Source organism: Periplaneta americana, chromosome 10 (genome assembly GCF_040183065.1).
Source record: "Periplaneta americana isolate PAMFEO1 chromosome 10, P.americana_PAMFEO1_priV1, whole genome shotgun sequence".
Classification (NCBI taxonomy): domain Eukaryota; kingdom Metazoa; phylum Arthropoda; class Insecta; order Blattodea; family Blattidae; genus Periplaneta; species Periplaneta americana.
This window is the reverse complement of record NC_091126.1, coordinates 91915571-91939606: the sequence shown is the minus strand read 5'-3', so window position 1 is coordinate 91939606 and position 24036 is coordinate 91915571. Positions and strand designations below refer to the sequence as shown.

General features: G+C 33.6%; 1 protein-coding gene across 2 annotated transcripts in view; it reads left to right on the top strand.

Moving 5' to 3' along the window:
• Positions 1-24036, top strand: part of LOC138707887 (uncharacterized) — a 54932-nt gene that overhangs the window by 19459 nt on the left and 11437 nt on the right. For both annotated transcript variants that reach the window (XR_011334415.1, XM_069837920.1), the window contains exons 2-3: positions 7634-7815; positions 14929-15000. The gene's annotated coding sequence lies outside the window, so the exon portion shown is untranslated. The remainder of the gene's footprint in view (positions 1-7633; positions 7816-14928; positions 15001-24036) is intronic.

Genomic DNA, 24036 nt, shown 5'->3' with positions numbered 1-24036 from the left:
TTTGTTCGTTTTTAAAATCTATTTTGATGAAAACATACACATGTTCTCAGATAGCTGCCCAGGCCAAAACCAAAAATCATACAATAGTTAGGTTTTGTCTTGGTCTTGCAGCTTTTGGAAGATTCAAAACTATAAAAAATTATTTTCCTGAGCGAAGCCATTCCTTTCTCCTGTGTGATAGGGATTTTGGGGTTTTCAGAAAAGCAATAACAGGGGCCGATAGGGTGTATACAATAAAAGAATATATAGAAATAACCGTACAAAGTGGACTCTGAAAAACTGATCAGTAACTTTGATATGTGATGGCCTAATTTTTCAAAAAGAATATCATATCGGAAGAAACTTCATAGAATCCTTGTTAGAGAAAGATTCATTTCACACCCTCTTTATGAAAGGATAGCTCAGATAGTCCTGGCATTGTAGAAGTTCGCCCATACATCAAGAGTTATGTAAGCAATAGGTTTCTCCTTGGGAAGGGAAATTTACGAGTTTGACACTGGAACTAACAAAGCCATATCCAGAAGGAAAAGTTCCCATCAATGCCCAAAAGATAGAAAACCTTAATAAACTAATGAAGTACGTCAGTGATGAAAATGCTGAAGCAATATTTTTATATTCTCCTACACAGGTCCTGGCGCACCATGAATGAGACCCACTAGTTATTTCATGTGTTAAGTTTTTTATGAAACATGTCCAGTTTGAACTAATTTTTTGATTCATAATATTATTTTAAAATTTCTAACATGTCAATTTAATCAAAATACATGTAGATCTGTGTTGAATAAATGTTGTTAACTTAGTATATTTATTTTGTTCTTTCAAAAACAATTTCCAGTGAAGAAAGGAACTAAGTCTCAAATTTAGAAATTTATGTATGCCATTGTAGCAGAAAATTTTCTTCAAAAGTCTGTTATCATTAAATTCAATCCCATGTTATCTCTATATAATGTAAGTCTTATATGTTTTATTCTGCAATATGTACATGAAAAAATGTTTTTATGCTCTTCTGAAAAGTAGCAAATTTTGACTTAGTTCCTTTCTAAAAAGTGCGATTCAATTCAACTGAACTCAAATGGACATTTCCCCACGAAAATGCTTCGAAACTGTGTTTTGCAGGCCACCAGAAGTACCCGTTTTCTTAAATTTGCTGTTTGCCCATTGGGTGGGGAATATGAAAATAAAAGTCATGTTGGAATGCAGGAACCTGCTATTTGTATAAAATCTTTGAAATAGAAGAAGACATTCCTTCAGTGACACATTTGACTCAAACCCAGAAAATTCTGAAACTTTATGAAGGTTGTCTGTTGTACCATAAAACGGAGTGACTTAATACACTTGGGGGTGACTTGATACGTTTTGTAGGTTGATGTTTCGAAACGAAACATCAACCTACAAAACGTATGAAGTCTCCCAGCATATAAAACGGGGAGACTAGACATGCTGGGGGGACTTTATACATTTTGTAGGTTGATATTTCGGTTCCAAAACATGAACTTACGAAACGTATAAAGTCCCCCCAGGTGTATCAAGTCACCCCGTTTTACGGTATTTGTAAAGTGAGGAATACATTACTGATCTCTGTAGCTTGCTCTCTGTAAAGCTTTGAGACTCATCGGTTCAAGCTTATTACCTATTCTTATATTGCTGTTCTTTAAAACGTAAATTCATTCCTAGCTTTATTTTAAATGAGGAAGGCAAAAAAACATCAACATAAATTCAAATTGTATTACATTACAAACAAACAAAAAAAAAAAAGTTAAAATTTAAATAATGTAGCAGAAATGGTAAAAGTGACTATTAATGCAAAAATTTACCCACAAAACGATGAAAATGACAAAATGACTGTACAGAACTGTATGTTTTACAACCAAAAATTCGTGATTCTAATTCATGTATATATTAGCATTGTCTACAACTTATTAGATAAAGGATGGCATGTTATCAACATCCGGACCCAGTGATCGTTTTATTGTTTTAACCAGTTAGGTAAGTTACTTTTTAAAAGTAAGAAGTTACTTATCAAAAAAGTAACATAATTACAACTACAGTTACAGCTCTCATCACACAGTTACTTTTGAAAAAAAAAAATAGCCTAATTATGTTATTTAACCATATGACACCTTCTCCAACTCTAGAATGTGTATCATCTCAAATTTCAAATTTAATTCAAATTTATTTATTTATTTATTTATTTATTTAATAAATACATTACACTTGAGCTACATTAGACATTGCAGCCTGAAAGAGCAGAAGCTCATGCTTGGGTGCAGTTCAGATCAGTTATACAAAATACATCACAAAATTAAGAGAGTTCATTGAGAGCAATAACATTAATATATAATATATCGTCCCCCTTCTGGCAAACTAGCGAGTTTGCCAGAGGAGGGACGATGTGGTAAAATACATACAGCATGTAATAATATATACAAATAGAAAATATAAAAGTACATGAATATTATAGAGTATCAATTTTTAAGGTAATTAGCTTAAAAGAAATACAAAACAATTATAATTAATCTAATTTGTTTCCTAAATCTGTGTGTGTTAAGTGTACTTAGTTCAAGCCTAGATCATATATGTAACAGATAGGTCATCGCTATGTTAAAATCGTTTGCACTTTGAAGAGAACAACCGCCAGGATCGCCACCTGTCCGCCATAAACGAACATGAGATGGCAGTACAGTTGGTAATTCAATTCAAATAGGAATTATGACGTGACTCCTTATGTAACAACTAGATGGCAGCATAGTAAACCTGACAAAAGTTGTTAACTTCAAAACCTATAAGGCCAACCTATCTATCTATATTTGATCTAGGGTTCAAGGTAAGCTCTAATTAATGCATTATATATTCTGGGTCCAAAATTTCTGCTGTGTATTAATCCAGCAGTTGTGTGGCATTTGGGAGTGTTTAGATATTTGAAAATGTATGGAGTTGCAATGGGATATGTCAATATCACTTAAACAAACTATGATGTTTTCCTTAAAATATACAACTAGACCATCACATGTACTGTAGGTATTATATTTATTACTTTAGCAAATTTTTTTTTGTAACCATTAATATCATAGCCAGAGTGATGATCAAGCCAGGTTTCAGTTAGAACTATAATATCAAAGTAAAAGGAGAAATTATCAAGTAAAACACAGAGTTCGGAAAAATTTTTGTTGATGCTACAAATGTTTAAATGAAATATTTTAAGATTTGATAGTATATTGGTAATGTAATTGCAGTGAAGTAAAACATTAAAAACCGTTGTGTTATTATTATTATTATTATTATTATTATTATTATTATTATTATTATTATTAAATTTGCACTGATGGATTTCATTTAATATAGTCTTACTAGCCATTGTTAAGTCAATTATACTGGGTGTTCATCTCAAAGTGTGTCATGACGTCACTGTTGATGAGCCAGTGATTTGAAGCGAGTTTCAGCTTATGTGTCAGAGAAGTTGCCTATTAATCAAGGCGTTCAATCTGAACTTGAGAATGTGTACGGTATAACTTGAACGTCGTAGCAACAGATGGCGGTCTGTACGGTCTGTGTGCTACCATAACCTCTGTCGAACTGTTTTTTGCGCGGCCAAGTCGTACGCAGGGTATTTGTTATCATCGGTTGCGTACGACAACATTCCACAATACAAATCAAATGCTCCATGTTCATGTTGACTGTCGAAGTTAATGTCAACAAATACGTAAGTAATCGTCTTAACCCTCTTGCCATATCCCGACAGTAAGAAAAAACTCACCTCAGTACATGTTTCGAAACAGTTCACATTCCTGCCACTACCGGCATTACCGTACGTATCGGTAAGTACTCTTCTGAATGAACGCCATACTTGCTAGGCAACTTGTCTGGCAGATAAGTAATACACCTCTGCGGAAGTGTAGGAAGATTGAATTCTCTAGGCTCATCGATTAGCGACGTGACGGCATACAGCGAGCCATGACACACTTTGAACTGAACACCCAGTATTGTATAATTAAACGTTGATACTGACACAATAGTATTTACAGATTTTACTATGGGACTGGCTTCATCTTTTCTTGTAAATATTTTCCCATCTTTTATCCAGACAAATGTATAATTCTTCAGACGTGCGTCCACACCTGTGGAGTAACGGTCAGCGCGTCTGGCTGCGAAACCAGGTGGCCCGGGTTCGAATCCCGGTCGGGGCAAGTTACCTGGTTGAGGTTTTTTCCGGGGTTTTCCCTCAACCCAATAGGAGCAAATGCTGGGTAACTTTCGGTGCTGGACCCCGGACTCATTTCACCGGCATTATCACCTTCATATCATTCAGACGCTAAATAACCTAGATGTTGATACAGCGTCGTAAAATAACCCAATAAAATAAAATAAAAATTCAGACGTGCTGCATCTCTTGTCTTGCTCAAAAGGTCCCTAGCGGACCCTGAAAGAAAATAATTGATGCCTGTAAACTAAGCATGTGTAAAAGGAAAGGGCCCATGATATTTGTAGTAAATACATTAGACTCTCACTATTCTGGTCCTCAGTGATCTGGCCTCCTAGTGTACTTCCTATCAGTTCTACTGTAATAGTTTTCTGAGGAATTTGCACTGGTGCCATGTGTTATGCTGTATACACTATACTTCTTCATACAACTAAGGAATTTGATGGAAAGCCTTTAACTTCTGAGGAAATAAATTTATGAGGGTATATTAGTCTGAATTTGTTGTAACTGTTACTGCAATTGATCTTAAAATAACGAATTTACTCTAATTTAATGCGTCATCAAATCTAATGCGCACCTCAATTTTTAAATGTTTGAAATAAAAAAAAATGTTCATTGGCAAATGTAATGCGCAGCTGCAAAATTTAATTTTACCGTATACAATAATGAGTTAAAGTTATGGATTTCATTTTATTACAAGTATTAGGCCTACAATATATAAAGTAATTTATATAACAATGGATTTACTGTGTGTTATGATTTTTTAACTAAATTGCACTGTTTTATACTCTACTAGTACAATTTGTCATGACCTTTCCTGTAGGAATTTCAAAACCTCTTTGTCTACCTCAGAATGTCTTCCTTTTCAAGGGCCAGTGAAATCCTTCCTCATAGGTTTAGAAGCAAATATCGCCATTATGTGTTAGCACCATAAGCGAATGTTACTCTCTGCTACACCGAATTCTCTTGCAGCCTGTCTGTTTCCTTGGTTTTCGGGATAAAGTATAACGTTTTGTTTGAAGCTTGCTTCATACGACACCCTTCGCTTTTTTCTTTCATCTCCTAGTAGAACTACTTTGAATTTTTCACTGGTATTAACAACAATGCCTACAAAAATATGGAAGCATGCAATGTAAGAAATGATGAGCAACGAGGTAACTCAAACAGAATCGAAGCACATGCAGTACCTAAGCATGGCGATGAGTAGAATTTTCGAGTTTGTATATGAATCTAGTGCGCCATCGATTCTAATGCACACCCCAACTTTGGAGACAATTCAGCTGAAGAAAGTGCGCATTAGATTCGTGTAAATACAGTAGTAACTTGTGACATCACGAGTTTTGAGGCACTCCACACCATGCCAGCCACATGTAAAACATTCTAGTTTCGATTTAGAAGTGCAAGTGGAGTGGTTGGCACAGCTTATAACATTAAATTTAATGATACTTTGAAGCACTCTCAGAAGCCAGCACTCCTCTGTGCAAGGAATGACCAGATTAGTAAGAGTCTACTGTATAACTTATAAAAAATATCTAAGGAGTTTCTTCTCACATAGTAATTAAGTTAAGCTTTACCACTGTATATGACTGAAAGATTATATTTAAAAGACCGTAATATGCTTTTAGTGGCAGTAATAATGATTACACTGTTCGAGATTCTTACAACAAAATATTTTACAAGTGACAAAAATAGTGACGATATTTTCGTTACAATATCGTTACTTTTTTGCCAATAAAAGTAACTTCGTTTCAGTTATAGTTACTTTATTTAAATAATGCCATTACCGAGTGTATTTTGAAAAAAGTAACTCTTTATTAATATTATTAGTGTTAAGGCCAAAAATAATATACAAACAAGAGCAAAATAACATCGTAAATAATTACATAAGAAAGGAAATGTTTTATTTTATATGTATGCTTTTGTGTGATTTAGTTATTTTATCTTAATGATCAAATTTTTTTTTCCACACAAAGGAATTTTATTACTTCGGAATATGTATGATAAGAACTTTCTTGTGTTAAATATTAACGTACCTTGTTAACATGTTTCGACCTATTTTCGGTCATCTTCGGAACTGGTCGTTGTTGGTCTTGGCGCCTCTTGTTTCCTGTGTGGGTGCGTTCGTAGTGTAGAGTCACCCACACAGGAAACAAGAGGCGCCAAGACCAACAACAACAGTTCTGAAGATGACCAAAAATAGGTCGAAACATGTTAACAAGGTACGTTAATATTTAACACAAGAAAGTTCTTATCATACATATTCCGAAGTGATACAGTGTTAAAAGTTGTGTAATCAAGATGTATAGAATTTTATTAATTAATGCGAATTTATGCCTTTACTTCCCAACTCTGGTTTTAGCACAGCTGATATTCCAAGATGTTTAAAGGAACAACTTCAGAGTCCCATGGTCACGAACTTGAAAAGTTATTAACTTTCTGCTTCTCAAGTATTGTACCTACTGAATTTGCAAACAAAAGAAAATCAGAAATAAAATGTTGAGGTAACCTGGATGCGATTTATCTAAACATGCAAGTCATTTAATCTCTCTTCAGATCTACAATATTCTGGACCCAGTGGCAGTAGATGTTTTCGTCATCGCCATCTTCGTCTTAATAATAATAATAATAATAATAATAATAATAATAATAATAATAATAATAATCATCATCATCATCATCACGTTTTCCACAAGGAATACTTATGGAATGTCAAACGAAAATACATGGATTCGAATCTAGATAAAGAGGTCATTAGGTGTGCGAAGTAGACCGTGCTTTATTGTTTAAATATGAATAAAACATCAGTTTCTATAAGTGCATAATTTAACAATATTATGAAAATCAGAAAAGTGCCCTGGCACTGCCAGGCCTCGAAAAATAGTATCTTTGCGTCACTAGGCCTATAATAAACCCCTGTCTGCGACTCTCCATGACATTAGTCAGTAAGATGAAGCTGTATTAATCTGGTCGCACACTTTGAGAGATAATGTTTACATATAAGTGTTTATGACCAAAGCAAAGTGCTTGATAAACAGAAGTAACTTAACCTTCTTGAAACTTGTAATCCAACTCGTTCCTTACAGTTTCTGTAAGATAAATGAAGACCAAACATTCTAAATGTGCTAAGTGCCAATTTTTCAAATTTAATTTTATTCAGTGTAAGAAAGTAACATCCATATGAGAATATCTTACTAAATTGTCATTGCCTTAGTTTAACTGTAAGTGAGTCATTTGTGTACCAAAAACTGTTTTGTAGGCATCTCAATAAGTATTTCGTAGTGTGTTTTTCATCATTATCTCAGAGAGTTGTTTTTGGCACTTAGCACTTTTAGAATGTTAGGTCCTCAAATGTAGTACATGTTAACGGAAGGTCACTTGGAGACTTCTGAATAGTATGTGAAGGTTTCACCGTGCTTCTTGCTTTCTGATGTGCAGGATTGCAAAACCTAATTCCATCTTCAAACTGAAGCAGCAGGTGAAGACCCTGGAGGAGCAGATGCGACTGTTATTGCAATTTCTCCAAGAGAGGATGGACTTGCGGTCCCTGCTCAGCCTGGAGCTAGGGAAGGAAGAAAACACTTGAGATAGAGGGCAGCAACGAGCCTGAGGAGCTGAAGGTAAGATTGAAGTCGAAAGAGAGAATTAAATTACAGTGAAAGGGAAACAAGCTGAACCGGAAAAGTTGCAAAAATTGGAAAGGCTAAGAGTTCTGCTGTTGCCATAGTTACAGTTAGCTTACTAATGAACACCATGGATTTGGCCTTCAGTTGTCAAGACTTTATTCCACAGAACTAGGCCTATTCACTTGTACAAACCTTTCAGAAAATGGGTGAAGTGGGTGATTTAAAATAATCTGTGGCCATGGACAAAATGCGAGGATAGAAATGGCGTAGTGTTTAGTAGTTGACAGTACTCGCAGTTTAGTAGTTGACAGTACTCGCAGTAGTTCGTTGTGTATTAGTCTGTCCTGGTTAGTGTTCCAATTCCCATGGGAAGAAATTTATTTGGGAATATTCGCAGAGGATTTCTGGGGATATTCCCAGATGCATTTTCTTGTACTGTTCTTGCCTACTTAGGCAAATGTTACAAGTTACAACTCAAGGAAAATATATAATGTATTGACAATTTCATTCATTCATTTCAGACAATAATCATATGTTTATTCACGTATTTCACCAGAAATTGTTGAAGTATTGACCCTGTGATAGACGAAAATTGGCTTGTTGAGCAATAAATGAGTCAGTTGTTTGGAAGAAGCGGAGTTACAGACTGACACATTTGAAAACAAAGTGCAATCATTCTTTACTTAAATTAGTACATCCAAAGCAAAATATCCATCTCTTTGCTCATTTGCTGTCAACATAGCAGCTATGTTTGAATTTATGAACAATTTTTCTTGTACTAATGAGTATTTGACTGTTCGTCATTCGCCCATATGGAACCAGTTCAGTAGAATTATGAAATCCTCTAAAAAATATCCCTCTTAAAAAGACAAAAACTTTCATGAATTACTAGTAGCCATTTATGAAATAACGTTAGATGTTTGTGAAAATTTTAGGATAAAATGAAAGAGTAATGTTCTTCAATGTAAATACTCTTACATACATACATACATACATACATACATACATACATACATAGTGTTCTGTCAAATGACAGGTCTTTCACTGCAAATCCAGTATTCTCGAATTTTTCCTATTTTCTGCCTTCCTCTTAGTCTCCGCATATGATGTATATATCTTAATGTCTATCATCTGATATCTTCTTCTGTCCCGAAATCTTCTCCCATTCACCATTTCTTCCACCGCGTCCTTCAGTAGGCAGTTTCCTCTCGACCATTGACCCATTCAATTCCTTTTTCTCTTCCTGATCAGTTTCAGCATCATTCTTTCTGCATCCATTCTTTCCAACACAGCTTAATTTCTTATTCTGTCTGTCCATTCCACACTCTCCATTCTTCTCCATATCCACATTTCAAATGCTTCTAGTCGCTTCTCTTCACTTTGTCGTAATGCTCATGTTTCTTCTCCATAAAATTCCTTACTCCACACAAAGCATTTCACTAGCCTCTTCTTTAGTTCTTTTTCCAGAGTCCGCAAAAGATGCTCCTTTTTCTATTGAAAGCTTCCTTCGCCATTGCTATCCTTCTTTGACTTCCTTGCAGCAGCTCATGTTAATGCTTATAGTATGCCCCAAGTATTTGAAACTGTCCACTTGCTCTACTGCCTCATTTAGTACTGTATTCACACGTCTACTATCTTTATTTTTTTTCGACAACCATGGTCTTCGTCTTATTTCCATTTATGGAATGAAGATCCCATACTGCTCAGAGCTGTCATTTAGCTCCACTAGCATATCCCTTAGTATTCTCTTCTGGTAACAAAACCATATCATCAGCTAATCTTATGCACTTAATTCTTCTTCATTCTTCTATCACTCCTTCCATGTTCTGAAAACAGTTCTTCACTAAATCCTCCAAGTAGATGTTGAACAGGGTAGGTGATGAAGGGCATCCTTGTAGTATTCCTCTTCCTTCAGAATTTCTTCTCCTATCCTGGCTTTGACTTATTTCATATAAAGATTACTGAAGAGCCTTCTCCTTTTCCAATCCAGACCTATTTTCTTCAGGATTCCCATTAGTTCATTCCAGTCCACTCTCTCTAATGCCTTTTCTAGGCCCACAAATACTATATACACTTCTTTACTCTTCTCGAGGTATGTTTCACTGATTTTTCGTAGCATTCTAATTGCTTCCCTCGTACCTTTTTCCTTCCTGACGCCAAACTGCTCATAGAACTGTGCTTTCATATTATGAGTAGTTTAGCAAAACCTGAAGAGTGTGAATTTTACTGTATGATACCATCACTGAAAGATAAATGCCTCTTCTTCCTCTCTGATCCATGCATTTAGCAGGTTGCATTCAATGATGTTACAATGCTTGTCATCATGATAACCATTTTGCCAACTTCTGAATTGAGGGGTCTTTTAGACTGATCTCTATATTATTTATTATGTATTACTTGGTGTGTTTTAGCTTGAATCTGCAATAGCAGTAAAATTGCTGAACATTTGAAGAAAAAATACATTTTTTGTAAGGTTGTTAAACAGTTAATAATTATTGAAGAAAAATAAGACTTTTGTGTCCATATTAATAGCCTCCTGTGTTTTATATGTGAAAAAAGTCTGTAAGTTATAAGCCATTTCATTTGTAACGGATGTTACAATTTTACTCATATATAGTTCAATATTTATTAAAGTTTAATACATAATATCAATTCTTGCCATCCTAATTCACTTGAGTATTAATTTGTCTGACTACTGAAAACAAGAACCTAAAAGTACAAACCATATAGGAGTCCCATAAAAAAAAATAGCTGTAACGGATGTTACAATAAATGGAAGTGTTACCTCACTTAGTATCCATTTTCTTAAAAACTCTGTTCACTTTGGCCAATGATGATTCTCATTTTTGGTGAGCTGATGCAGAAGGTTTGAAAGAGGTCTGGTAAATATTGAACTCACAGAAATATTTAAATATGAAGAAAAATTATTTAATATTCTTTGTAACGGATGTTACCTACAAAGTGTAACGGATGTTACAAGTAAGTACCAAACAGCAAGTTTATATAAAATATGCATGGAAGCCTACAAATAGAGACATACAAAATAAAACAACTTAAAATAATGAGTTCTTGGGATCACTTTTTGTCATTACAAGTTATTAATCTCACAATTTTAAACATTTTTTTCATATACATCGACAGGATTAGTGAACTCATAAAAGACCCTGGCTCCCTTTGTTACTATTTTAGGTGGTGATATAATTTTTACTATCTGTTCATACCTGATGTACTTTTCATCACGTTCATCTATTTTAAATAATCTACCTGTCTTCCCATGTAGCTTCAGAAACACAACGCGAACTTCGTCATCATCGTCAACATGAGTTTGGCATATACCAACATATCTGTACTGATCAAATTTATTAGGCCTACTTATTCCAAAAGTCACCAAAACATATTTTCCTGGGTTAATATTACATGGTAACAGTTCAGTGGCAGTCAAGGAAGAGTCTGTAGATAATCTGGAGATGGTATTTGGAGGACTGCTAGCTTCTTCTTCTTCTTCAGAGTCAGTATACACTTCATTATAAAATAAGCGCCTCCGGGAATTGCTGGTAGTTGATTTAGTAACTTGGACTTTTTCCAAATGAGAACCAGCAGTGAGGCCACAGAAGATAAAATTATCTGCCTTTTGAAAATGGTGAAATTTTCTTATTCCATGGATTTCTTGTACATCCTTCCATCTTTCATTCAGGAAGGAAGCCGTGCTATCAACATCACTTTTTGCAACATAAAGTATGTTGACTGTAGGACTTAGTTCTCTTGCACAATTATAAAAATCTTCACAAGTACTCAATGTAACAGATCTTGATTTGACAGCTGTTCAGACTGTTCTCTTCACTTGTCCACCAATAGCATCGACTGCTCCCTTGCCATGACCTGGTGCAAAAGTATTCCATTCAACATACACAACATTTAAGTCATCAGCTAAGTAACATAAATTGTGCACAGTAAATTTGCTTCTAAACTGGGCTGCACAGTTTTCAGAAAATATGTACAGGTGTGTCATTAATGAACAATCAGTCTCCTTCTGAAAGTCTGAAACAATAGATTTTAAAAATAACCAAGCTGATTCTTTGGAATGTGTTAAATCATCACTTACTACCACATAGGATGAAATTCCTTTCTCATGCCAAAAACATGCTGTAAATAATGTTACTTGTGGATGTTGCCAATGTGCACTTTGCACTTCATCCTGAAGAATAAGGCTGTAATTTTCGGCATAATCCACTTGAAGAACTACTTCACCTGGCTTTAAACCAGTTTTCTTCTCATCAAAATACTTGGCTTGCTGTTTCTGAACAAAAACATGGCACTTGAAGGCTGGCAAACTGTTGTTAATTTCTGTCAAAATTGATTTTAAAGTCGATGTTTTTGAGGCCAATGTTAATTGCCCACTGTTGTTCTTCTCCCATTTCTTCCACTTCACTTCTTGCAAAAGGTCAGTGTCAGGTTTAAGAAACACTGAAACATCATAATGGCATTTATTGCAATCATTTGTCATACACTGTACACTATCCAAACTGCAACACATTGTATTCAATAGTGTATTGTGTGTCATTGGAGTTTCAGAATTTATGAACTTAGAGACATTATCAATTAGAAATGAAAAATTTGCATGAAGAAGACAAACACAGACATTATGAGGTGTGGTAGCCACTGGAAACACATTCTCTGGTCTCAAGTCATAAAATTTAGATCTTGAAATTTTGACATCAAATTTTTCCTGGAAAACTTGGTGAGCTTCAGAAATGTTCATGATAAGGTAACGCTTTTGTTTATGAGATCGCATTCCTGTTTCCTTATCTTTTACAGATTTGAATTGACGCGTCCCTGGAGTCTGCCAGCTAATTTCGTCACTATTATAAAAGTCTTTCACAGTCCTAACATCCACAGAGTGTCTTCTAGTAGCAGGTGGTTTCTTAACAGTAAATAATGCAGCACCAAATGACTGTTTAACTAACTGGTTCAGGACTGCTTTCTTTTTGTTAGGGCTGTAAGGAAGAGCTCTGCAGGCTTTAGAAACAGCTTTGTGAAGAGTATTTTTACATTTATATGTTCCAAGTGGAGTTTGAAGTAAACCATTATTTGTTTTCTCCAATGCTTTCTTTCTTCTCCATGCCTGAACTCGCAGTCTAATTTTCTCCCTCCTTGCTTTTAGAGCATTGTCATAATTTTCACAAGCGACCTTTTCTCGTTCTCGATTCCTTTTATTCCTCAGATGATCTTTTTCCAAGTATTCTTTCCACTTTTCTACATTTTCCTTCTTCTTAGCTCTGCATTTTTGCATTCTATTTTTATAAGTTGGTGTTGGGGTCATTGTCTGCAACAAATAATAAATTACTAAATAACAATAAATAATAACAAAACAATGAACTGATGTTGACAGTAATGCCATTGACTCAAGTACTAACATAACCTAAAATTATTCTCTTCAAAATTAAGATTGATATGATCTTTTGGACAATATTGGATACGGTAATATATGTGTATGGCAGTGCAATGCAACATCCGTTACAGTACTATTTTATTACATATTCAGAAATAATCCTTCTTTAAGGTGTAAATAGAAAGAACATGTCCATATGCTTACTTTTACAAAGATTGGCTTATGAGATTTCAGTTCTATCTGCATTATAAAAACTTTTGTTTAATTTTTGTAACGGATGTTACACACTGTTAAGTTATTATGTACCTGCTGATATGTACAAAATCAACTTACCTATAAACGTTTTTGTATCAGGATGGAACTAATCAACATTCACAGTCTCCATTCCCTCCAAAACTAAAGATGGCTTCTTGTTTATTTAGCTGCTACAATGCTGCAAACGTTGGCATTATTGACAACTGAAACTCAGTTGCACACAGCTACGCAAACACTTAGCCAAAAAAACATTGGTATTTTTAAAAAATTCTAATTTAGTTATAAAATAAGAGTTTAGGGTTCAAACTAATGTTCATTTAATTGAAAAAAATGCTATTATAAATATAAACAATTATTGGTCTTTTTCCTTATTTTCGTGGAATGGCTCTAATACGATTTTCAGCGTGATTTCAATAATAACACTTAATTTTAATAATTTTTCTTTTATTTTGGTTATGAGAAATTTTTAGGGAAATATTCCCAATGGCAAAGTTTCTGAGAATTTACCAAACACTGATTCTCGTTTACAATTGAATCAATCAGAGCTGAAAGGCATTAACTTAGTTTTTGCAACTTTTCAGGAGAAGGTAAAAACATTATATCGTGAAGAAAACCAAATAAATTTATTGAATGTTTATGTTAAGCTGTAGAATAATTCCCTAGCTTATGTGTGCCACAATAGAAAGACAAATTCAATGCCTCATACACATTAAAAACATTATTTATAAAAGTTGACTTAATGCTTTTCAGGTCCGTGGTTGCTACTTACACTTTATAAATGCTTTACATATTTAAATATTACATGATACTTAGTTATCCTATTTATTTGTAACAAAAATACCACCTACAGTCAATGAAAAGATTGTTATAAATTACAACTTCTCTAATGATAAATCAAAATACAAGCTAAGTAGAGTACAGTAGGATAAAACATAAAAAGCCACTTATGGCAGCTGAATTTACAAGGATTCCCCTTCAGTTTTTGTTGCTGGCCATTTCAAAATTAAATGAAGAGAATGTTATAAATTAAAACATCTCTTATGATGCAGGAAAATACAAGCTAAGTAGAGTAAAGTAGGGTAAAAAACACAGAGTCACTTATGACTTGTATTACACTGGAACATTGCTACCACAAGGCAGGAATTGGAAAGCAGCACTGCTTGGTCGACATTGCATGATGCGGAGTGGTGCTGAAAGGCAGGAAGTCAATGACTTAATGCTTTTGTCATCCATTCACGTTACCAGTAGCAACAGTTTCTTGTACAAGGAGAAGACTGATTTAATTATTTCTTGTGATGATCGATAGGTCTTGTTTAAATAGTTTATAATGCTAAATGAAAAAAATAAATGTCCAGTTTTGACTTAATGCCTTTCAGCTCCGACTGATACAATTAGAAACCTTATGTTCCTGGTCGAACCTCACTTTATTGACTGAGCTGCATCTGAACCTGATTTGTTCATAGTTACTGGAAGAACTGAGGCAGCTGAGAAAGAAATATGAAGAAGAGCACAAGTTGTGGCTCCAGCAGGAAGAGGTAAGTGATGAGCTGTTGTTATAGTTACATTAACTGCAAAGTTCAGGTTACATTAAAGATGGGAGCAGTAAGCACGAAACTTTTCAAAATGGGCACTTACTTTTATATTAATAATTTTAATGTAACTAATCACGGAAACACTATTATAAACGTCAATTTTAAAGAATGTTTTATTATGAACTATAATAAATCAAGAAATTTACTTAATTTGTTTTTGAGACGTGTACACTGATACTCGTTTATGAAAATTTAAAAACATACTTTTTAATAATATGTAGTAGTGAAGAAAGGAAAGCTATGCATTTGAAAGATACGTCTCAAATCTAAGAAAGTACTTAATTAACTTTTCATTATGACGCAGTAAAAAGCACATCAAATTGTAGCAACATATTTGTTAAATCTTCAGTTTAAATTTTAGAAAATTTAAAATTATTTTGCATGTGTTAATGCACAAGATGCCTTAAAGGAGCAACACTGAATGAGAAGTACGGGTACATCATTATATACTACAACATAATAACAGTAACAGTACTGGCAACATCTGAAAGACGAAAAGAGTGATAGCTAAGTGACAGGAGGTGGAGGACTGTGGCAAGGTTAGAGTGGGTTAGGTAAGGAAATAGCGAAGTGACAGGTGGCCAAGAACTGAACAAGGTTAGAGAAAGAAAGAGGGGATTGTTATCGCGTTTACCTACAGTTGTAATAAAAATATAAGCATCAAAATGGAAACTGAATGTTTTAGTAAACCGGAGAGAAGTGGCTGAATTGTAACATTTGATTTTGTCTTCTAGGACATAACAGTTCACAAATATATCATTTTCTGAATTTTCGTTTAAGGATCTTCTTCTGTAACGAAAAATATTCTGATTCCTAGAAAATTAACTCTCTACATAGCAAGATATTATTGGCAGTACTTCAGTTCCTGAAGACAGTCTTCTGACATAACTGCATCAACCTCATGAAGACTTGACCAAAATTTCTATAGCATTAGCTTCTTCATTTTCTGTGCAGCAGATTTTGATACTTCCCAGGTGTTGTCATGCTATGGAACTCCTGTACCTTTAATACAGTGGTGATCAATTGGTGACCTGTGCATCAGGCCCCAGTGAGTCTGAAGTTTACTTTTAAAAATCATAACTTTGCTACTGCACTCTTATAGTACTTGGTTTTATTAGAAAGTTTCACATGTTGACAATGTTTTGCACCAAAGTAGACTGTCTACGTTCTCACTGTGTTGAATATTCTCTTTTAAGCCGCGGAAAGTGTGTGCTATGATTTATTATATTCCGTTATGAAATCACATTTTGAAGGAACACGTTTCGAATTCTGATGAACTGCAATACAATCTCAAATTCACACCTGTGGAATAACAGTTCGTGCGTCTGGCCGCAAAACCAGGTGGCCCGGGTTCGATTCCTGGTTGGGGTAAGTTACCTGGTTGAGTTTTTTTCCGGGGTTTTCCCTCAACCCAATATGAACAAATGCTGGGTAACTTTCGGTGCTGGACCCTGGACTCATTTCACCGGCATTATCACCTTCATCTCATTCAGATGCTAAATAACCTAAGATGTTGATAAAGCATCGTAAAATAACCTACTAAAATAAAACAATCTCGAAAACGTCAGATTCTTGTGAAACTCTGCTTTTATCACTGATGTTACTCAACATCTGAATGTCTTAAATTTGCAATTGCAGATCAAGAAACGGATAATAAGTCAAATGGTCAGTTTTGTTGACAGTTTCTGTAAAAGATGGAATTATATGCTACATTTTGTTGTAAGGATCTCAGACAGTGTAGTCACTATTGCTGCTACTAAAAGCATATTACGATCTTTTAAATATAATCTTTCAGTCATTTGTTATAGTAAACTTTAACTTAATATTTAGTATGTGACAGAAACTCCTTAGATATTTTTTATAGGTTATACAGTAGACTCTTGCTAATCCAGCCATTCCTTACACAGAGTGGTATCGGCTTACAGAGAGTGCTTCAGAATGTCAGTAAATTTAATGTTATAAGCTGTGTCAACCACCACTTGCACTTCTAAATCGAAACTAGATCATTCCACATGTGGCGTATTGGTAATGAATTACGAGTTTCATCTGGTGTCATAAGTTTTTTGTTTCAACGGGAAAATTTAAAGAAATCAATTCAAAGGGAGAGGAGATGTGATCAATCTCCGAATCCAACATCACTAGAAGTTCTGTTTCTCATTCCCGACAGATACTAAAAAATTTCTTCATGGTTAAGGTTTCTCTTATTGGGCTCATGTCTACAGTTAGACAGTAACAAAGGCCGGGTAATTATTTTTGACATGAAATGAAACTTACAAATTTAGTGAAAATCACGAATTGTTTCACTTCACTTCCCTCCAGTTAATTTTTCGATGCCCTGTCAGACTTAAGACCACTGATGTTAGCGTCACTACCTTTGTTTATTGATTTAGTTCATTATTAATAGAGTTTGAGGTCGTACCAACTTGAAAATTTGTAAAAGCTTCATTTTACAAATGCAGAGGTGTTTGTTTAATAATCTGGCTGTAGTTACTGGGTGTTGTGACAGGAGGGTATCTATATGCCAAGGTCCATTACCAAAATATTTCGTAATTTGTGTGATGAAAACATCTATTTTCATTTCCTATAGCGGGCATTCAAATAGCATATGATTTAGTGACCCCATTATATCACCTGTACAATTAGCTGTATTTGTTTAATTTTGCATAAGTAAGCTGGTGTTAGGAATTGGTTTAATTTGATGTTACTATACAACGAGTTACTTTTTTTAGAAATTTTAGCAGCATAAAACCATGGTCTGCATATTTTCTCATTCCAGTGCAAATTAAGGGATGAGCCTGCTTTGAAATTTTTGTAGGTGTCCCAGATATGTAGTGGAACTATCCTTTATCGGGTAAGGAAAGACAAAATCCAAGGTGCCGATGTAGCTTCTTTCGCGAGTTGATCTGCTTTTTCATCCCTGGGAATATTGTCGTTACTGGGGATCCACACAAATTCAACCTTAATGCTATTATTATCATTACCACCTTAGTTTCCCCTAACTATGGTCCACATTTTTTTACATTTTTGTTTGTATATTCAGTACTATTCATCCAGATTAAGTGAAATTTTGGCTTTGGACTCTTGTAAGTGTGTATTAAATAAATATTGTTATATGTGTTTGAAATTATTTAGTTACAAGTTCTAAAGAAAATATAATAAACATTGGTACATAGTTGTATTATGATTGCCCAACTATGGTCCAGTCATATATTCATGCCTAACCCATTAAGACCCACATTAGCACATCATTATTTATTTTAATATTTTATTACTAAACGAACTCAGATACATTGTTTCAATATATTATACACACTGAATTTTCTAAAAAAAAAATTGCCACATTTGAAATATACAGTGTGTCCTATACATAGGATATTATGGCTATTTGAGAAGTCTGCTAGTACAATAGCCTATATTAATTTACATTACTAAAAAACATTTTATTTCACATCTTCATCTATTAATTTTACAGTTTGTGATATTTTTCAAAATACTTGGCACAGAGCCTCCTTTTACACTTCACACACCTTGTTCTCTACCTTCCCTTCGGACAATAGACACACCGAAGTTGTTTTCCTGATGGATTCTTTGCTATGAAATGCTGAATGTTGTCGAACCTGACGTCCATAAGATATTTTCTTTTCGACTTTGGCCCTGGTCTGGGTTTCAGTGTACCACTGCTCTTCAAGAAAAACGATGTCAGTCTGAATAATAATAATAATGATAATAATAATAATAATAATATAATAATAATAATTTATTTATTTACTTATATTTAATGTGCTGTACAACAGCCAGAGGCCAATTACAGTTCAGCACAAACAATATGACAAAAAACAGTGGCAATAATATACAATAAAAGTACAAAGAAATAAATTAATTAAAATGATAATTACAAATGAAATAATGGAATCATAAATGAAGAATGGAATCATATAAAATAATATTACAAAGATATACAAGATTATAATACAACGACAATAATGACAATGAATGGACGGGATAAAATGGATGACTAAACTATATAGCATAATGAGATTAAAAGTTATTGTATTTGAAAATGAAAGGATGGAATCAAGTAAATTAATAAATAACAAAATGATATAAAAGTTAGCGAGAATAATATTAAACTACATGTTTAAACAAAATATATAAATGAAAACTGATATAAAACTTCAAAGTATATACTACACATTAAATGGATCCAAGTTTGATCCATGCAAATCAGCATATTTTATACATCTGCAGACCAGAGAGAGAGATTTAGAATTTCTATTGCAAAACATTTTATGATATCTTAAACCCTTAGCAGGAATACGAAGACTGATATTGCTTAGGAAAGATTCACAATCGATATCACCCTTAAGAACTTTACAAAAAAATAAGTAATCAAGATCTTGACGTCTGGCAAATAAACTACAACAATTAAAATATTTACAGTTAATCTCATATTTATAATCATCAGAATTAGGTAAAAATGTATAAGAACACAGGGAAATAAATTTTCTTTGAATATTCTCTAGCTTAGCCGAGTCAGTGGAAGTAATAGAGTTCCACATACTACAGATGCATATTCAAGCTTGGATCTGACCAATGTATAGTATAAAATTAATAAACACATAGGAGTAGAAAAAGAATAAGTTATAGATCTAATTAGACCAAGCATTCTTAATGAATGGGTATAAATATATTGCACATGATCATGGAAATATAATTTAGAATCAAGTAAGACACCAAGATCTCTAATAGTATCTTTCCTAGTAATTATGACATTATTAAGAGTATAATTAAATTTTTGGGAGGTTGTTTTACGTGAGAAAGAAATAGCAAAAGTTTTGGATTGATTAATTTTCATTCCGTTTTCAACAGTCCAAAGTGCAATTGAATTGATATCCTTTTGAAGAATTTGACAATCAGCCAAACTACTAATTTTGAGAAAGATTTTGAGATCATCCGCAAATAAAAGTAAGCTAGAACTTATTCTTTTACTTATGTCATTTATAAATAATAAAAATAAGAGAGGCCCCAAAGTAGACCCTTGAGGGACTCCACATAAACTATTAAATGGATCCGAGAGAGAATTACCTAGTCTAACACAAGATTGTCTATCTGTTAAATAGTTTTCAAACCAATTCACATAGTTCGTGGAGAGACCGAAATTACTTAATTTGTTTAATAAAATTTTGTGAGGAACAACATCAAATGCTTTGCTAAAATCAAAATAAATTGAGTCAATTTGACCTTGAGTTTCGACAACAGGCATAATGAGATTGAGATAGGAAACTAAATTAGTAGTTGTAGATTTCCCTTTAGTAAAACCATGTTGGGCTGAATTGATCTTATTTTTGACATAAAATGAAATGTGTTTGTGTATAATTTTTTCAAAAATTTTAGAAAAATTGTTCAGGATAGAAATAGGTCTATAATTAGTAACATTGTTCTTATTACCATTTTTAAAAACAGGAATAATAGATGCTTCTTTCCATAGTGAAGGATAAATTCCTGTTTTTAAACTAAGATTGAATAAATAAGTTAAAAAAACAGGTATGAGAATATCAAAGCATCCCTTAATTATAAAATTAGGAATGTTATCAGTACCTTTAGATTTATTAGGTTTCATCTTTTTAATGGCTTTAGTTACATCAGCGATTGTTATTTTAGGTAGGGGCAAACAGTCAGTAATATTAGAAACGTAAGTAATGAAATTAGAGTTGATGAATTTAAATACTATTATAGTCACAATCATGCCATGGTATGAAAGAAAAATTTCACAACCTCGAGCGGGAATCGAACCTGCGACTTCCTGTTCTCTGGTCAGGTGCTCTACCACTGAGCGAGTTCGTCTCATGCCAAAGGCTTGGAATTATCCTTTCATACTGGCGACTCTGTTATAGAGTATTGTCCATAGCGTCTGATCTAGTCAGCACTGCTTATGGGTGAGAAGAAACTTTACAAATGTAATCTTCATCATACGATGTTGGATGACGTGTATACATCCGTTGATGTGACATATTGATATTAATAATAATATTAATAATAATAATTTTGTTGAACAGATTTAAATTGACTAGCAAATGCATTAACAATTTCAATTTGATCCGTGATGTGAACCCCATTTATTAATAATTCTGTTGGATAATTATTAGTTTTACGAAAAGACGCAACATATTTCCAAAATTTATTTGGTTCATTCTTTAAATTATCATCAATCGATTGTAACCATTTAAATTTGTCCAATTTAATCATAGCTTTGACTTGTTTTCTAAGATTAGAAAAAATTTGATAATGATGATCGGTTTTGTATTTTTTAAATTTCCGATGCGCTTTATTTTTTTTTGCTTTATGAGTTGACGTAAATTGTTTGAAAACCATTTAGGATAGTGTGACTTTTTAACAAAAGTGACTGGGACAGACAGAGATATAGCATTATTTATAACTTGAGACAATGAATTAGTGGCAGCATTTACATCAGTGATCTGATAAATACTGTTCCAATCATAATTTTTCAGAATAGAATAGAGATTCAGGTAATCACCTTGAGAATAATTTAAGTAGGAACTATTATTGCAATTATTATGATAATATGCAGGTAACGATAAATTTAGTTCAAGGTCGATTGATATAGATGGGTGATAATTATCCTCAGGAACTAGAGTGGTCAGCAAGTTTAACTGAATTATTATAGATATTAGTGAAAACCAAATCTAGTAAATTTTTGGTAGAAACAGTTAAGTTGATTTGAATTAAACCAAGAAGGCAAGACGAGGAATATAAATCCATTGATTTAATTTTAGAGTAATAATGAATGTCATTAAGATTAAATCCAGTAGACCAGTCCATACCAGGAGCGTTGAAGTCCCCAAGGAAGACGATTCTAAAATTATGGGTGTCAAGGTTTTTCTCAATGAAAGTGAGATAAGATTTTAAATGATTATGGTCTGTATCAGGTGAGAAGTAATGATTTCCGATTAACAGGTTATAACCATCAGCCATTTTAATTTCAACCCAAACACATTCATTAATAATTTCTAAATCATATCGGCGATATGTAAAAGGCAAATGATTATTAATCACTATTAGGACTCCACCACCCCTTGTTTTATTAGTGTCTACAAACATTCTGTCTGCACGAAACACAGTATAATTGTTTGGAAATAAATTTGTATTTAGAACTGAATCAGATAACCATGTTTCAGTGAGACAGATAATGTCATCATTATTACTCACTATAGCCTATTATCGAAAAATTCGTTAGTCTTGGTATTCAAACCTCTTGACATTTTGATAAAATATTTCAAGATGATTACTTGATAATAATAATAATAATAATAATAATAATAATATATGTATTTATTTATTTAATTTATTTATTATTAATATTTGTGTGCTGAACAACAGCCAGAGGCCAATAATAATAATAATAATAATAATAATAATAATAATAATAATAATAATAATAATAAATGCATTGTATGTCATATGGTTACTTACATCATAAAATAAGTTGATTACTTACTCTTTTCGAAACATAAGCAAGTCATGAGTACCCAGCTCAGCAGTAGTTTAAAGCTTCCAGGATGCTACCACCATGGTGTCCAAGATATTTGTGAATAGAGGGAAGTACCACTTCTTGCCTCGAATCTGGATATGGTATACAACCATCAGATTATCGACGAGATCAACTCCATTTTTGTACTTATTGTAGGAACTAATGCAATGTAGGATTGCGATGTTACTTCTTGAACCTTTTGTCCTTTGTTGCACTTCTTCTTTAGAGTCGAGGGATTCAGAACTGGTGACATCTGTTACAACTTTGTTATCATTTCAGCGAACTATGCCAATATTATTATTTGTATCCAAACATTTGTCGATAGCCTCTCTTTCCTTCCTCCCCCCCCCCCTCCCATTCTGGAGACTTTAGGGAAGTTGTTTCTGTACTATTGGGTCAGCTATTTTTCGCAGTTGGTTCAGAGGTGTTGGTGATAATTGCAAGAGAGATATCTTTCTCCTCCAGAATTGTTAGTTCAACCGTATCTGCATATCAGTTGGCATACCACTAGTTTTATCTGGAACTACAATGACGTCAATATTCTCACAATCATTGGGGGCATCTAGTGGTGGGGGAATTATAGCCACGGAGATTCAGTTGGTTTCATTTTCATCTGTTTCTTTATTCCATATTTGATACAGATATTCTACTGCAAGTTGCGTGGCTCTCTTGTTTGAAAAAATTATAGTAGAGAAATAATCTATATTGCCCCAATGTCCTATAGATATAACACTAAATGTAAACACAATTATCTTGAACACTGGTATAAATATCGACTTGATTTCATTTATAGAGGGTTATATATATATATTTCCAGAAAACAATAACATAATAGAAAATTTAGAATTATGCATTTAAGAGAATTATAAATAAGTCTGCATACAGATATGAAGTAGCCAGCAAGCAGTTACTTCAACCACTGACGAATAGGCGGGAATAAACGAAGTGATTGTGCGAGCATTTAATGTATGAACGACTATATAAAATCATAGTAATCACGTTTCATAGTGGCAAAGGGATATATTTTTAACCAGGTCACACATTACAATTAAAACTAAAACTTCATGGAATTTACTGAAGCTTAAACATTTTCAGTCACATTTTCTCAAAAGTAACTAAAGTGCTCTTATGCTCCTTTGTTTCTGACTACTTCAATTGCTTTGATTTGTACAGTACAGAACGAATGATATGAAGAGACTGGCACTGTAAATCACAGTTCCATCTCTTGGCATTGGAGGGAAGTTTCAAAGCACTCCGGTTTGTGAACCATCAAATGCCCATCCATGCATTAAACATTATAACATGTCGACTTGTCTCCAACAATGACAGAATCCGAATGCCCGAGTTGTTTGTAGATAACTTTTTCGAGATTTATCCCCCTATGTTACAGTCAATAAAATGTATGTAAGCCTGTACTTTTTAATAATTTA